The 16,432-nt window shown below is 43.2% G+C and overlaps 1 long non-coding RNA gene and 2 pseudogenes across 1 annotated transcript; 1 reads left to right on the forward strand and 2 right to left on the reverse strand.

The window, feature by feature from the left end:
• Positions 1 to 2,813: 2,813 nt before the first annotated feature.
• On the forward strand, positions 2,814 to 6,408 carry LOC119328488. Its single transcript, XR_005158980.1, has 5 exons — positions 2,814 to 3,455; positions 4,217 to 4,375; positions 4,856 to 4,989; positions 5,870 to 5,895; positions 6,341 to 6,408. It is a non-coding gene; the product is annotated as an uncharacterized LOC119328488 (long non-coding RNA).
• A 7,096-nt stretch (positions 6,409 to 13,504) lies between these two features.
• LOC119332831 lies at positions 13,505 to 14,370 on the reverse strand (annotated as a pseudogene).
• A 546-nt stretch (positions 14,371 to 14,916) lies between these two features.
• LOC119332832 lies at positions 14,917 to 16,146 on the reverse strand (annotated as a pseudogene).
• Between the last annotated feature and the right edge of the window lie 286 nt (positions 16,147 to 16,432).

Here is a 16,432-nt window from a genome sequence, read left to right on the forward strand (position 1 = left end):
CACAACTAGGGGTGTGTGTGTTTGTCGAGGGTCTCTAGTTGCTTGTCAACCATCGACTCGTAACTAGGTGTGTGTGTGTGTGTGTGTGTGCGCACGCGCGCGCGCGTGTGTGTGTGTGTGCGCCTCTAGTTGCATGATGAGCATTGACTCACAACTACTCGCAACTAGGGGTGTGTGTGTGTTTGTCGAGGGTCCCCAGTTGCATGTCGAGCATCGACTCGCAGCTAGGGGGGGTGTTTGTCGAGGATCCCCAGTTGCAAAAATGTTTTGTAGTTGTAGAGGTGATTTACTCCTGTAACAATGTTCTGAAGTACCTATTATTATTATACTCCACCCTTGATACGCAACTGGAGGCCCGATTAATATTTTTCTTAGTTGCACCTCCACCTATGAGGCTATGATACACAACTAGGGTTCATTTTAAAATAACATGTTTCGAATTTGCAAACAATGTTCATATTCATGATTGTTTTAAATCCACATACATTTTTTAATATGTGAACATTGTTCTAGTTTTTTGACCGGTTTTTTATCTTCCTCTTCTATTGTTTTATTTACTATTAGAAGTCAGCGTACATTTTAATTTTTTCATTGAGTATTTTGTAAAAGGTTCATCGTATATATGTTAAAAAAACATACACAATACATAGAAAATAAGTTCAATGTATATTAGAAAAAGGTCATTATATACTAAATATTTGTTCAATGTGTATTATAAAAATGTTCACCATAATTTTAGAATTTGTGCAGTGTGTATTGCATACAATGGTGACCGTATATGCAAAAAAAAAATCAGTGTGTATTTTAATTTTTAACATATATTAGAACTGACAAAAAACTGCACCTAAAATAAAAAATAAAAAATAGAAAATAAAAGAAACAAAAGGAATACAAAACACAAATCGTTACTACGTACGATCAGCTACAGGACGTAGAGTGAGCAAGCGTGTGACAGGTGTGAGGCACGCTAGGCCTTGCCTATGCGAGGTGCTATGGGCACGTTGTTCACACAAAAAGAAAAAGACAAGGCCCAGTCGATATCTCTACCTTATTTACTAATAAACCAGGGATCGCTTTTGGTCGTACGTCGTCATTTTTGCAAAAAAAAAACCCTATAGTTGTAGGTATTCAACCCGCAATCCAAATAATAAGTCAACCGGTATGGGCGAGTTAAAAGAAAAAAACGCCTCCCGAGCAGATGCGGGAAGAATAGGGGCGGGGGCGCTCCGTGATGTGGATGCCGGGCGGGGAGAAGAGGGGCGGGGGCATGGACGGGGAGGAAGAGGGGCGGCGAGGAAGAGGCGCGGCGAGGGTGGAGGCGGAGGAGGAGACGCGGGCGCTGTGGGGTGAGATGGAGGAGGAGCGCCTCGCCGCGGCCAGCGCCGCCAGCAAGGCTATGGCCATGATGTGGCGCCTGTAGAAGGAGAAGGCCGAGGTCCAGATGGAGCTCCGTCGCTTCGCCGCCGAGATCGACGACCTTCGTGCCCTCATCGCCGTCGAGGAGCGGGATGCCGAGGCGGAAGAGGAAATCTTCAGGAGCTACGGGATCGACGTCCGACCGCCGCCATGACCGGCCTCTTGCGCAGCTCCCGGCCGCCGTCTCCTGTGCCTCCTCCCGTGTCTCCCCCACCTCGCCTGTGCAGCACCGTGGCTGCACGTCGCCGGCGCCATCTGCTGCAGCCCCACAGTCAGCCACCTGCACGCCATGGGCAACAGCCATGGAGGCCGCTTGCTCGCCCCTCACCAGCCAATACCTCCGCCAACATCTCATCCATCAATCAGCAACTAAGCAGGAGGACTGCATGTGATTTTGGACCTTGGGAGCGACTGGGTGATTATATGCCAGGTAATCTGTTTTGCTGAATTTGTTCAGAAGGCAAATCCTTGAGGTTGACAACACATGTCCAGTTCGATCTGTTTTCATTACACACACATGTTGTTTTTCCATTAGCAATGCAAATTAGCTACCATCTTAATGTTATGTCTTTGTTTTCTTTTACAATATGCAAGGAACTCAAAGATAGTTGTACGTTTGCTCACGTGCATTTTAGTCCATAAATTGTTTGGGCAATACAGAACCGAAGAATATGTACATGTTTGGTTACAAACTTCAGTTTCTTTTGATGCTTATGAAATAGTTAAATGCTGAATATTGTAGTTAAGAGAATAGACAGCTCTCTTCCCACAAAAGAGAAGGAAGTAGCTAGAGCTCTCCTATGAACGTGTATTGAGATCTTCCGGCAATGCTAGGATTTTGAGGTTTTTCCTTTAAATTAAGTGTGCAGTTCTTGCTTCTGATCATTACAATTACTTAGTGTTAATTTTGTTATCTTGCGTGTACAACATGCTATTCTCTGTTCAGCTGACTGCATGACCAATATTAATCATTCTGTATATGAGTAATTTAATTTTCTTATTTCATGCAGCTTGGAGCAATTCGTGGTTACTAACAGTTTCGAATTAGATTTATTTCAATTGCAATGAGGTACAACACTGACCCTCTTCCTTGCTGTCTTATCTCCACTGTTTTGGTTTAACTAGCATATGTGGAGGACGATGGGAAGACGAGCTAGACGCCAGAAGCAATATTGCAACACCATGCTTGAGGAACTTGATTCTACCAGTATATAAGCATTATACTTTCTAACACTGAGAGCTTAATTATCTTTGATGCAACCGGTCCATCCAAGTATGCAAATATCTGATGCATGTGCAATCAGTACTTTTGCATGTCTAATACATGTAGAAAGATCCGAATTTGGTCATTAATTTCCCTTTTAGTACTTACTAAGTTTTGGATGATCCAGAATTGATTTGGGATGTAGAGGTTGAAGAACAGAAAAATCTTAAGCCATCAGGTCAGGATGTCAGGTTCAGAATTGCCTGGGCATCTTCGAGTGTCATGATGATGTTGATTATCGGGATATGGTGGTACGTGTGCTCCATACCGTGGCTGAGCCTGTCGGATCCGCAGAGTGGCTGCACGACACCTTAGGGACCCGATGTGAAGTCGCATATGCTATTCTACAGTGCTTGCCCTCTAAAATCTGAATTGTCGGTTGTACATTTAGTGTTGAACTGCAGTAATCTACTGCACTTGCATCTGAATTGTACATTTAATAAGTTAATACTTGAGAGTTAAGATAGATCACTAATCTGGCTGGGTCTCTATCGTTGTGGCAATTTGGCAAGCGTTTCTAGAGGTGATAAATCTGCAAGCAGAAAGTCAATGTCCTTCTGCTATGCCGCACAATTACAGTGCTTTCACATTATGGATAACTTTGTTTCCTAAAAGTAAAATCTTTGTCAGTGCCAAATCAGGGTGCAGGACAAGTCAGCCATCCGTGCGAAGTCGGTGTCAGCAAGGGTGTGGGGCGTCCGGAGGAGCATCCGGGTTGAAGGTTCTGGCCCTCACCATCGAGACTACCATGGTCGTCGCCAAGTACATCTGGAATGTACGCAATGAACCTCCCTAATGCAATGTTGCTTCTGTTTATTTCATCTTTTGATTGTGGCAGACTATATTCCAATAAGGCACATTAGGTAGTAGCTTTGTGATAGGGGCCAAACCTGCATATTTTGATCAGTTGTTTTTATTAGATTAGCATGGGAGCTTACTGTTCAGTGAGGATTTACCCCCTTAAAGTCATATTGTTAATATCCAAAAATTTCAATGCGTGGGGGGGCGATGTCCCACTACTTTGCACTTTTAATTCCAGCACTTAAATAAGATTTGGAGGGCAGACGTTGCACAAATGGATCATGTGGCATGTAATACTGTTGTATTATCAAATCTAGCATGTCTCTATAAAAAATAAATCTAGCATCAGTTCTGAACTTCTGATGATGTAAGGTAAACACGTAGGCATATCTTCGCCATAGTTGCATCCTTTATAGCAGAGATTTTGTTATGCAAATTCTATTTTGTTAATGGAAGCCTTTGTGCTTCTGTTCACTTAGGACGTGAATTTTTTAGACCATCTTAGGACGTGAAGTGGGATGCAACATCTATAGATCTACTGAAACTGAAAGGTGGTTGTTAGTTAGGTTCTGATTGTGCCAATCAATAATACACAATTGTTACTAGGGTTCGGCTCCAGACGCCATCCATCAACTCCTATTCTAAAGTGTGCTGGTGAAATGCAATCCGTTCTCTCTATCTTTCCCGCTGAGATGCAGAGGAGCTCGGTGTTTTAGGGTTTGGCTGTTGCTGCAGGAGAAGGTGGAGTTGCGACAGGAAGGAGGAATGAATTTCTAATGGATCTACTGTCTCCCTTGAGTTGGGGCGAACGTAGTGAAGCACCACGCTGTGTTTATTGATCTGGAATCCAAGAGGATCACCCGCCCTTGGTTGTTCCCTTCGTTTGTCAACTAGGTGAGACCTTCAATTTTGTTGTGCTATCGTCTCCAATCTGTAACCTCTTTTGATGTTTTTTTCCAAATTGAGAGATGATAGATAAATAACACTGTATTCATAATTTCATTAGTTTGCCATATTTATCAGAAAACAATTTTTAACCCTCTATTCATTAGTTTGACATTTTAATATTTTCACCAAAATGCACATGAAATGGCCCAAATTGGAATGTGCTTATGATATTTGTTGTTCAATAAAGGAACATATGTCCTGCTGCTCTGATCCATAATAAGGATAGTTTTATTTTGGGTTCACATGGATTCAATCAGAATTATCTCATTTTATAAAAGTTTCTTCAATGGTTAAGATGGCTGAAATCACTAGCGATACTTCCCGTTCTTATTTATTTTCTCCCGTTGCAATGCACGGGCATGTTTGCTGCCCAGAATTCTCATCTCTTCAGCTTTCGCTATAAGTTCCTATGATGCACCTTTTTAGGTGACTTTTCATGTGATTTCTGCTTCCAAAAATTAGAAAATACCTTCAGATCAAACCAGCAGATTTGTAGATTTCTGGGAATTGCTGCTACTCCATCTCCATCTAGCCAATGGTCTTTGGTTACTGATTCTGAGGTACGATGTTGTTTTTTTTATATCCCATTTAGCTTGGCACCTCCATTTATTGGTTCGGGCCGAGCAAAGACCCTGTTGAGCAGTATCACTGACTGGAAGCATAAATTTTTAGATCAGTGATAAGATAAATCCTGTGTACCGGTGCTTAGTAGCTAGCGAAATGCGGCTGGTATTTTTGGTCTGTATGTAGGTAGCTTCCTGATGTGTGTGGCTGTGTGTTCATTCACACAGACCTGAACTTATTTATGTTTTTCGTTGGCTTCATTTTAGTAAAGATGGGGTGGGGAAAAACTACACCCTATATATGTAAGTTGACTGAAAATAATAATATGTTCCAGTAGCTATATTTCTTCGGTTCCTAACATGGTTGTAGGCTAGATGTTCCTCTTGGTTTGTCTTGCTATAGAACCTGCCCCTATTCATCTGTTACACATTTTGTGTAGCTATTAAGGAAGAAAGTAATGGACATTCACAGGTCAGAGTCTCCCCATCAGCATTTGATGGCAGGAGCCGCTGCTTTACAGAAGATGGATGTGAAACCAAAATCATATTTTACTAACTTTTATTTACTTCATATTATCATTTAGCAGTATGTTGGTTGTGCCTCCCCGTGATCAATGTAGATCTTCTGCAGATGTAGTGCATGCAGTTCTCTCAGGCGTTAAACTTCTCAATGGTTGACCATGGAAAATCTGTGTAGCTCTTGTTTTCTCCATATGTTTCTGGTTTCGAGCTCTTACTCCTTTTGAAATTACCATCTTTAAACATTGTAGATTCCAATCTCTTGTGTATTTACATCAAAGACTGTTTTCGAATGCTTATTATGTACTAAACTCCCTGCCCCCTCCTTCTGTCACATGTGTTGTTCCCTTGTCATCAGTGAGCTCGAGAAAACACAACTACAAGGTACAGAATAGTTGCCACTTAGTTAGCATTTTAGTTAACATTGTAGACATGTTAGTAACACTATAATGTTGGACAATAAATGAATTCGACTACATCCAAAGGAACTTATCTTGCTTCCAAGAATAGTAAAATCATCTTTAATATTTTTCCAAATTTCGCTTATATTCATATTTCTTAACATGTTTGGAATGCCGTTTCCTCCGAAATGCAGCATTTACCTTCCATTTGGAGCATAGGATGCATTTTTATCAGTTCCTGACTGAAATAACCACTTTTCTGATAAAAATGCTATCCATCAGTTAGACTTGATTAATTGTCTTCTAGACACACCTTCAAATATATATAAGTTCTCTGATAAGGTAGTTGTGGGAAGACTTATTTTTGGTTTACATTGTAAAAAAATTCAATGACCACAGATTTGACTTTCTTTTTTGCTTCTTTTCAGCTTTCAGGTCCTAAATGAGAAGGTAAGGATGTACTTGAGCAGTATGAGAAGACCCAGTTCCATCATCTCAGAAGCTAGAAGTTCCCCATTTAATATCTTTCATTCTGAAATTTGTTTAAGAAGATGGTCATTCTTCTATTAGCAGCACGATTATGTGTCAATTGTAGATTCTTAATTGCTTAGAAATATTTTATATGTTTGATTCCTTCGATTCATATTTATTCAACAACAAAATATTTTCAAGATTGGTCCGTTTGAGGATCAAATTTCAGACGTGTTAATTGATGTGGTATCAAGCTAAGTCTGTTGATACCTTGCTCTCCTTTTTGCTTTGCACAATTATTCTCGTCACTGGAGATGTATATTAATCCTCTAGCTTTGCTCATTTTATCTTTTAGTTTCATCTTAGTTGATAGAATATTGTGCCATGTGTTCACAAATTACATGGTCTTGTGGACTATTTCTTCCGTTGCAACGCACGGGCCTTTTGCTAGTAATAATAAAAAGGAAAAACAACAAACAAACAAAAAAACAGATGATGATTTCAATTTAGATGTGACATAAGAATGTCACATCTAGATGAGTCCTAGACAGACCCTTTGGTTAATCTTGTGCGTATATACGCACGATAGAGTCCAAACTCAGTCGGACACGTAGATCACCTTCTCTAAACTAATTCGAACTTTTGGTAACAACACTTGAAATTTGACTCCTCAAATCTGACGTTTCGTTTGCCGTGTGACCGTGCCGGGAATTCAATTTTCTCTTGCATGGCGTGCTCCTCGGCTGCAAACCAAATAAGGAATATTTTGCAGAAACTGTTAAGAGTGACCTAGTTATATGAAGCTCATCATCATGCAAGCCCATATGAAATCATATATAAGTCCATAAAATTTACGTCGTGCAAAGGACTCTATTAGAAATACCAGCGACGGTCCATGCTGATTACATAGCCAGCAATAAGCCAGCTAGAAGCTCCCCGCAAAAAAAAAAGCTATCGAGATTTTTATAAATTTACCATTTAATTCTTCTAATTTCTAAGGCTTGTTATTTTAGCCATAAGCATGATTAAATCCAACTATGATTAGATTGTATTTTGGAATATTTATTTCACTAATTAAATCAAATGGAAACTCAAAATAAAGGAGTCATGATTTAATTATTGATGCCTAAACCTCGCAAAGGAGAAATTTGGTAAAACACAAGGAAAGAAGGACGCTAAAATTTTAGTTGGTGGAACTTATCAGACAACATTGAACCGATTGTTAGCTTTGTTTTGTCAAAATTGCTCAGGAGAATTGTGAACATTAAATTCCTCCCAATAAAAGCACAAATCAACCACAAAAAATAAAGATACATGTGCCAGAAATAAGCTAGGTATATGCTAGATAATAATCCATAAAAAGCAAAACACTTGTTCTTCCATTAAGTGTATGTCTGCGTCTTCTCATAAAACAGAAGTGTGTTTCTGACAAATAACTGAATACTTATGCAAAAACAAGCTAACTAGATTTGGACTAGAGAAGGAATAAAAAAGATTACATCAAAGTCCTCCGTGTCCCACCATGGGTATTCAACAAGTGTTCCCATGTCGGGGTTATAATACGCCAAGTTATTCATGTCAACCATAATATTATCTCCTTGACTAGTTTGACGCTGAAGATCTGATAATCCGCCTTGGTACACTATCTCATCATCAAATGTGGCTAGCAGACGAACAGAAGATGAAAAGCCAAAAGCATAGTGTTGCTCCCACTGTTGCGGTTTGTTGCCTTCCGCATCAGCGCACATCCATATCTCAACTGATCCATAGGTGGGCGCTAGACGAAGGACGGCTAACTCACCGTTCAACTCAGCTACGCTGTATTCTGAATAGGGAGTGTGAAGAGCATTTGGGGAATTTCTGGATCGTTCCACCCCGATCCATTCTTTCTGCTGATTTATATATTGTTTTTACAATTTACATTTTAGACCCTATAGACTCACCTAATTACATTATCTACACACCAACACCCCCCCTTAAGATGGGGTGAATATGTCGTACAAACTCATCTTGCTACAAAACATGGAAAAAGTCTTTTCTAAGAGTCCTTTTGTAAGTACATCTGCTACTTGACTTGACGAAGTTACATATGGTAGGCAAATTATTCCTCTATCAAGCTTCTCCTTGATGAAATGACGATCAATTTCTATGTGCTTGGTACGGTCATGTTGAACGGGGTTATTTGCAATGTCAATGGCAGCTTTGTTGTCACAGTACAACATCAAAGGCTTGTACTTATACAACCGCAGCTCTGTTAGGAGAATCTGCAACCATAATAACTCACATATGCCGTGAGCCATAGACCTAAACTCGGCCTCTGCAGTAGACCGAGCCACCACACTTTGTTTCTTACTTCGCTATGAAACTAGGTTTCCTCCAATAAATGTACAGTAACCAGATGTTGAGCACCTGTCATCTAGGGAACCAGCCCAATCAGCATCAGTGTAGCACTCAACTTGCAAGTCCCCTTGTTTGGTATATAAGAGGCCTTTTTCTGGGCACCCTTTAAGATACCGTAGGATCCTATTTACAGCTTCCATATGAACTGATTTTGGGTCATGCATGTATTGGCTAACTACACTCACAGCAAAGGCAATATCTGGACGGGTATGAGATAAATATATTAACCTTCCAACTAGTCTCTGGTAGCGCTCTCGATCCACTGGTGTCCCAGCATCACTACATAACCGATGATTTTGCTCAATAGGTGTAGCAGCAGGTCGACAACCAAGCATACCTGTTTCCTTGAGCAGATCCAAGATATATTTTCGCTGCGAGAGAAAAATACCTTTTGACCCTCGTGATACCTCTATACCAAGAAAATATCTTAGTTGTCCCAAGTCCTTCACTTCAAACTCATGTGCAAGATGACACTTCAGATCTGCAACTTCCTTGGAATCATCTCCAGTAATCAAAATGTCATCGACATACACTATCAAGATTGCAACCTTGCCATTAGTATGCTTGTAAAATAGCGTATGGTCAGCATTACTTTGAAGATAACCCCTCTTTAGCATAGCATGTCTAAACCGATCAAACCAAGCACGTGGTGATTGCTTTAAGCTGTATAAAGAACGATGTAGGCGCAATACCTTTCCAACAGTTTGACTTGACTCAAATCCAGGTGGTATATGCATGTATACTTCTTCTTGGAGATCACCATGAAGGAAAGCATTCTTCACATCCATCTGGTAAATATCCCAATCAAGGTTTACAGCACATGATATAAGTGTCCTTACTGAATTCATCTTTGCCACCGGTGCAAAGGTCTCTTCATAATCGATTCCATATGTTTGCGTGTAGCCTTTTGCTACAAGGCGGGCTTTGTACCTCTCCACCTTGCCCTCGGGGGTGTGTTTAATAGTGAAGACCCACTTACAACCTACAGGTTGCTTACTTGGTGGTAGATCCACAAGCTCCCAAGTCTCATTCTTCTCCAAGGCTTTCATCTCATCAAGCATTGCTTCCTTCCAATTTGGGTCCTCTATAGCTATTTTCCAGTTTGATGGTATGGAGATAGAATCTAAAGATGCAATAAAGCTTTTGAAGGGTGGAGTACAATATTTATAGGAAATGAAATTGGCTATATCATGTTTAAAATCCTTGAGGTGTCCTGGAATATTTCGATTTCTAGTAGGTTTCCTCACAGCAATAGGTAGGTCATTTTCAGGAGCAAGGATAGATAACTGGTTATCGCTCTGCCTTGTGGTGCTAATAGGAGCGACTAGACTAGAGGGATTATTGTTAGTACCTGGATCCTCATGCCTGTGAAGCTCACCATCTTGTGAAGGAAGTAAAGAGTTTCCTGTTGCATCTTGTATGTCTCCATGACCAGAACCATGATTACACCCATCACTATTTGTGTCCTCCCCCTGATTTTGAGCATTATCTAGAGTAGGTAAACCATCCGAAGTGGAAACAAGAATAGGGCTTAATGGAGAGCCTTCATTATCCCCCTCCCCTTCTTGTTGCACTTCAGGTGGAGATAGGGCAATGCCAGTGTCACTGGTTAAGCCATAATATGATTCATGTTCACGGAATGTCACATCCATGCTCACAAAAAAACGGTGCTCCAAAGGGCACCAACACCTATAACCCTTTTGAGAGGGAGAATAACCCATGAAAATACATTTGAGAGCACGGGGATCTAATTTTCCAACATAGTTCCTATAATCATGCACAAAGCAAACACACCCAAAGACCTTTGGAGGAACTACAAAATCATTAGATTTCAAGAGACACTCAGCAGGAGTCTTATGGCCAAGAACCCAAAGAGGCATACGGTTTATCAAATATGTTGCAGTTTTTATTGCTTCCCCCCAAAGAAATTTAGGCACGTTCATTGTAAACATAAGTGAGCGTGCAACCTCAAGCAAATGTCTATTTTTACACTCTGCAACACCATTTTGTTTTGGAGTGTTAACACAGGTAGTTTGATGTTCAATGCCGTTTGAGACAAGGAACTGTTCAAACTCCTGGTTCATGTATTCTGTACCATTGTCTGAACGTAAGGTTTTAATAGTTGCCCCATGTTGATTTTTAATGAGAGCATATAGATCTTTAAAAACTAAGCACACATCACTCTTATGCTTCAAGAGATAGAGCCAAGTGTAACGACTAAAGCAATCGATAAAAGTTACAAACCATCGATGCCCAGAGATCGAACGAACCTCACAGGGTCCCCAAACATCTGAGTGAATTATTTCAAATGGTTTGGCACTTCTTAATCCTATACTAGGATATGAACCTCTTGTATGTTTAGCCAATTCACAAGCATCACATACAAGCAGTTCCCTAGGGCACAACTTGAAAAGTGAGGGGTAAATACGAAACAATGCAGCAAAAGAGAGATGCCCAAGCCTGCGATGGTGTAGTAGTAGTTCTTGACTAGGAGACAAGCATGATGCAAAAGTAACTTCATCACTCCCTTCATCAAGATAGTAGAGTCCATCATGCACGGTCCCAGTCCCCAACAGTCTCCCTGTCTCTAGCTCCTGAAAAGCACACCAGGTAGGATAAAACAAACCTCTACAATTGAGAGATTCAGTAATAGAGCTAACTGACAAGAGATTGACTGGAAATTTAGGAACATGTAAGACATGAGGTAAGGACAATGTCTTACTGCACCTAACAGATCCACGTCCCGTGATAGGTGCCATGGATCCATCAGCTACACGTACTTTGTCCTTACCTGAGCAAGGTGTATAGGAAGTGAATATATTTGAAGCTCCTGTCATGTGATTGGTAGCTCCTGTATCAATAATCCAAGATTTTGATTGCATTGTAGAATTGTGGGCCTGGTGAGGTGTTATACCTTGGAGTGAAGTGGCATGCAAACTAGTTTCAGCTTTAGAGGAATCCTGGAAGGAAGACAAGTCTTCTGAGAGTCTAATCTTGGAGGTGAAATCCTCAAGAGCTCGCACATCTACTACCGGTAGCTCCCTCTTGGATGTAGTGAGATTCGCCTGTCTTTTATGAGCTCCTTGACCTTCTCTGGCTGAGATTTTCCTTTTTCCCACCAAGTTGGATAACCATGCAGCTCAAAGCATGAATCCTTTGTGTGTCCAAGCCTTTTCCAGTGGTTGCAAAATAGTTTGCTTTTATCTATTTTAGCAAAGGTCTTAGGAGCACGACGAGCTTGTATGGATAGGGCTGCACATGCATCTGATTTTTCTTGAACATGCTCATTGGGTTGAGCAAGACGGGTCTCCTCCTCAATCACACTGGAAATGATATCATCAAGGCTTAGCCATTCAGTTTTGGAGAATATTAGCTGGCGGCGGAGATCAAACTCCTGATTTAGGCCATCAAGAAAGAGCTTGCCCACAAATGGTTCAAACCAGGTATGGTGAACAGCCACATCATTCTTATCAACAGGTTGAAAAGGATGGTAATAATGCAACTCCCTATACAATCTCTTCATCTCACCTGCATACTCAGTCACTGATTTTGAGCCTTGTTCAAGTTAGTCAACTCGTGCATGATGCGAGTAGCCTGCATCTTATTTGATTTTCCTGAAAATTGCTTCTCCAAAGCTTTCCACACTTCAAATACAGAGGTCAAAGTCTCAACTTGTTCTCGTATCGGTGGTTCCATGCTTCCTAATAACCACACCAAAACTCTATCATTGATCTGTTTGGTGATAGTACCACTTTTCAGTTTCTCTTCATCGGCACTAAGCAATTCTTCATAGCCATGAGAACTCATAATTAACTGGGCATGCCGTGCCCAGCTGATATAATTGCCCGGTCCAGCCAACTTCACTGGATTAGGCTCAAGTGCATACTTGACAGCTTCAGGAACCACTTTGAGTTGTTGTTGTTGCTGCTCAAATACTTTGCTTAAAATTTCATACAACTTATCCATACTAGTATCCCCTGATTTCCCCTTTGTTGGATCTGCCATGATTTACCGCCACACAAAGAAAAAACCAGACACACAGGACTTGGTTTTTGCAGATCTCCACTAACAACAACACACAGGCAGTACAAGCAGAGTAGATACTAGCCAAGCAGATATACTAGTGCAGGTTGCTCTCAAATGCGCACAGACTGCACAAGTATTTTAATACGGCCACTAGGCAAAGATGAGCTATCCGGCTGCACTAATCACGGTTCTCCAACGGCAGCCACAAGTACTAGTACCGGCTGCACTAATCAATAAAGTATAGAAGACAGCTTACTGCTTGGAGAGACGGCACAACGGCAACCAGCAATTTTTCCGCGGCAGCACAACATCCATTTCTCAGCACAGGGAGTAAGCACAGATGCACCGGGAGGCAGTCAACAGGCTACCTTAGATTGGGCGCAGCACTCGGTGCCGTAGCTTGGAGATGATGTCGCAGGTCTCGGCAGCAGCTCGCGAACGACGCAGCTCAAGTGCCCACAACCGTAAATCACGGCGACACAGCACCGCAATTAGCCGTCACCAAGGTCGAAATCACACAGGATTAACCTGCTCCGATGCCATGTTGAAAATCATCTGAGATTTGAGGGATTTGAACTAGGGATTGGAGGGAGTGTGAAGAGCATTTGGGGAATTTCTGGATCGTTCCACCCCAATCCATTCTCTCTGCTGATTTATATATTGTTTGTACAATTTACATTTTAGACCTTATAGACTCACCTAATTACATTATCTACACACCAACAGTCGGGTCCTTCAAGCCGTGGAGGACCCGTCATGATGTTAAATGACTCGTCCTCGAGGCTAAACCAGACAAAGCACGACATACGTGCACGATCATGTAAAACCAAGTGATCATATTCATACATAAGTGAGTGTTGGTCAACTATCCAGATCAAGGAACCCTTGAAGAAGGTGGCAATTCGCCCTACTAGAAATGGGTACGGTGGTTGTGCGGCCGTCTCATGCCAGTGGTCCTTTCCGATAGTGAACACCTCCATCCCAATACCACCCATGGCACGCTTTTCACGATAGAAGAAGCGAGCGGCCTTGTAGGCGTTGGAGCGATGGCTGCGACCAAAGCCAAACGCCTGGTGGCCTTTGTGTGTACGACACCGGCGCGGTGCGATGCTGTTGGGGCTCCAAGGCAGCTCGAGGACTTGGTGTGTGTGGTTGGATTGAGCACGCGCACGATATCCTCAGTCGGCAACAACACAAGTCCATCGCAGTGTGCGAACCCGTGCCTGATCCGCGTCTCCTCCACAGGGAACGAGGAGGTGTCATGTAAGAGGGTCGAGGCATGCTGCCGGCTCTCCTCCCACAAGTACAATCCCGGATTGATGACCTCATACCGGTCTATCCTAGATTCGACCACTTTGCGATAGACACGTGGTGCGATGAGCAGGCTATGGTATTTTTCTTTTTGCTTGCGAAGTCGGTGGAGGTGCGACTGAGCGAAGGAAGGATCGCCGGAGATGGTGTCGCGCCAGTCCTTGCAGACGCACCTTATCCGCCACAGTGATTTGACGGGCAGACGAACTAGGATTTCCCACACGATCAGCTCGTTTGGCAGACACGCCATCTTCGCCGATTGTGTTGGCTGCCGAAGCCGTCAGGACGCGAGGACCAAGTTGTGGCTGCGTTCGTATCCTTCTATTAAGCCTTTGATTTGGTTATTAATCTTGTGCTTATATATGCCCACGATAGATTCCAAACCGAGTCAGACACTAACTCGAACTTCACCATCTATGGGAACTAACTCGAACTTTTGGTAACAACACTTGGAATTTGTCTCGGAACTTGTTGCCTCCTGAAATCCGACGTTTTGGTTGTTGTGTGACCATGAACGGTGAGAGAAATGCAAAATATTCTTCACCTGGAATTCAATTTTCTCTTGCGATGCAGCCATGCATGGCGTCCTCCTCGGCTGCAAACCAAATAAGGATTTTTTCCGAAGAAACCGTTAGTGACCCAGTTATCTGAAGCTCGTCATCATGCAAGCCCCGGCCTTATGAAGTCATATCAAAGTCCATAATATTTACGTCGTTTAAACAAACTTTATTAAAAATAGCAGTGACGGTCCTTGCTGATTACATAGCTAGCAATAAGTAAGCCCGCTAGAAGCTATCTAGATTCTAACTAAGGTCGGAACATAAAATATTACATCGAAGCTTTTGACGGTCCTCCATGAGTACTCAGCAAGCGTGCCCATATCGGGGTTGTAATATCTCAAGACATTCATGCGCGCAATAGCCTTTTCTCCTTGACGAGTTCGACGCCAGAGATAGTCCACTGTATCTTGATACACTATCTCGTCAGTCGTCACCAAACGTGGCAATGAGACGCATAGAAAATGGGTAATCGAGCACATGCCGCTGATGCCACCGTGGCAGGTCGTTGCCTTCCACGTCATCGCACACCATATCTCGACCATTTCACTGTTGGGCCCTGGATGAGGCATGGCTAGCTTCCCGTTCACCTCGGCAAAGTTGGTGTCAAGATAGTCGGCCCCTTTGTACCATGGAGGACCGGTCATGACGCTGAATGACTCGTCTTCAAGGTTAAAACGGACAAAGCACGGCATGTTTGCAGCATCATCGAGATGTGAGTAATCATACATAGGCGAGTAATGGTCGATTGTCCAGATCAAGGAGCCCTTGAAGAATGTCGCCGTTAGTCCAGCTACGAAAGGGTACGGCGGTTGCACGGCTGTCTCACGCCAGCACTGGTCCTTTCCGATAGTGAACACCTCCATCCCGAGACCGCCCATGCCGCGCGTTTCACGGTGGAAGAAGCGGGCGACCTTGTAGGCGTTGGAGCGATGGTCGCGTCCGAAGCCGAATGCCTGGTGGCCTTCACCTTGGGGGCACCGACGCGGCGCAACACTGTTCAGGCTCCATGGCAGCACGCGGATTTGGCGTGTGGCAGGGTTGAGCACACGCACTGTATCCTCGGCGGGCAGAAACACGAGCCCGTCGCAGTGCGTGAGCCCATGCCTTGTCGCCGCCCCCTCGGCAGGGAATGAGGAGATGTCGAATAAGAGGGTCGCGATGTCCTTCTGGCTCTCCTCCCACAGGTACAGCCCCGGGGAGGTAACCTTCATATCGGCCCAGGGTCTTCTTGTGTCGCGGGGATCTTCCATGTCACTTTCGCTTTTGATACGTGGCGCGATAAGCAGGCTGTAGGGCTTCTTGACTTGCTGATGAAGGTGGTCGAGGTGCGCCTGAGAGAAGGAGGGGTCGGCGCCGGAGATGATGTCGCGCCAGGCCTTGCAGACGCACCGTAGCCGCAGCAGCGACTTGGTGGGTAGCCGGACCAGGATCTTCCACGCGATCAGCTCGTGAGGCAGGCACGGCATGGTCTCCGGTCGATGGACCAACTTGGGGCGTCCATCGTCAGCCATCTTCGAGCGTTTTGGCTGCCGCTGGTATGATTTGTGGCAGCGTGCATACACATTGTGGGATTTCGAGCGTCCAGCATCAGCCCTATATAAGCACGTACATACTCGACCGAGTCGGACATGGAAACTGTAGCTAACTCGAACTTGGAAATTTGGATAACATGGAAATTGACTCGGACTTGCCTCCTGAAATCTGATGTTTCGTTTGCCGTGTGAGGTGTGACTACGAACGGGAAAAATAATA

The sequence above is a fragment of the Triticum dicoccoides genome, chromosome 7A (assembly GCF_002162155.2).
Source record: "Triticum dicoccoides isolate Atlit2015 ecotype Zavitan chromosome 7A, WEW_v2.0, whole genome shotgun sequence".
NCBI classification, from domain to species: domain Eukaryota; kingdom Viridiplantae; phylum Streptophyta; class Magnoliopsida; order Poales; family Poaceae; genus Triticum; species Triticum dicoccoides.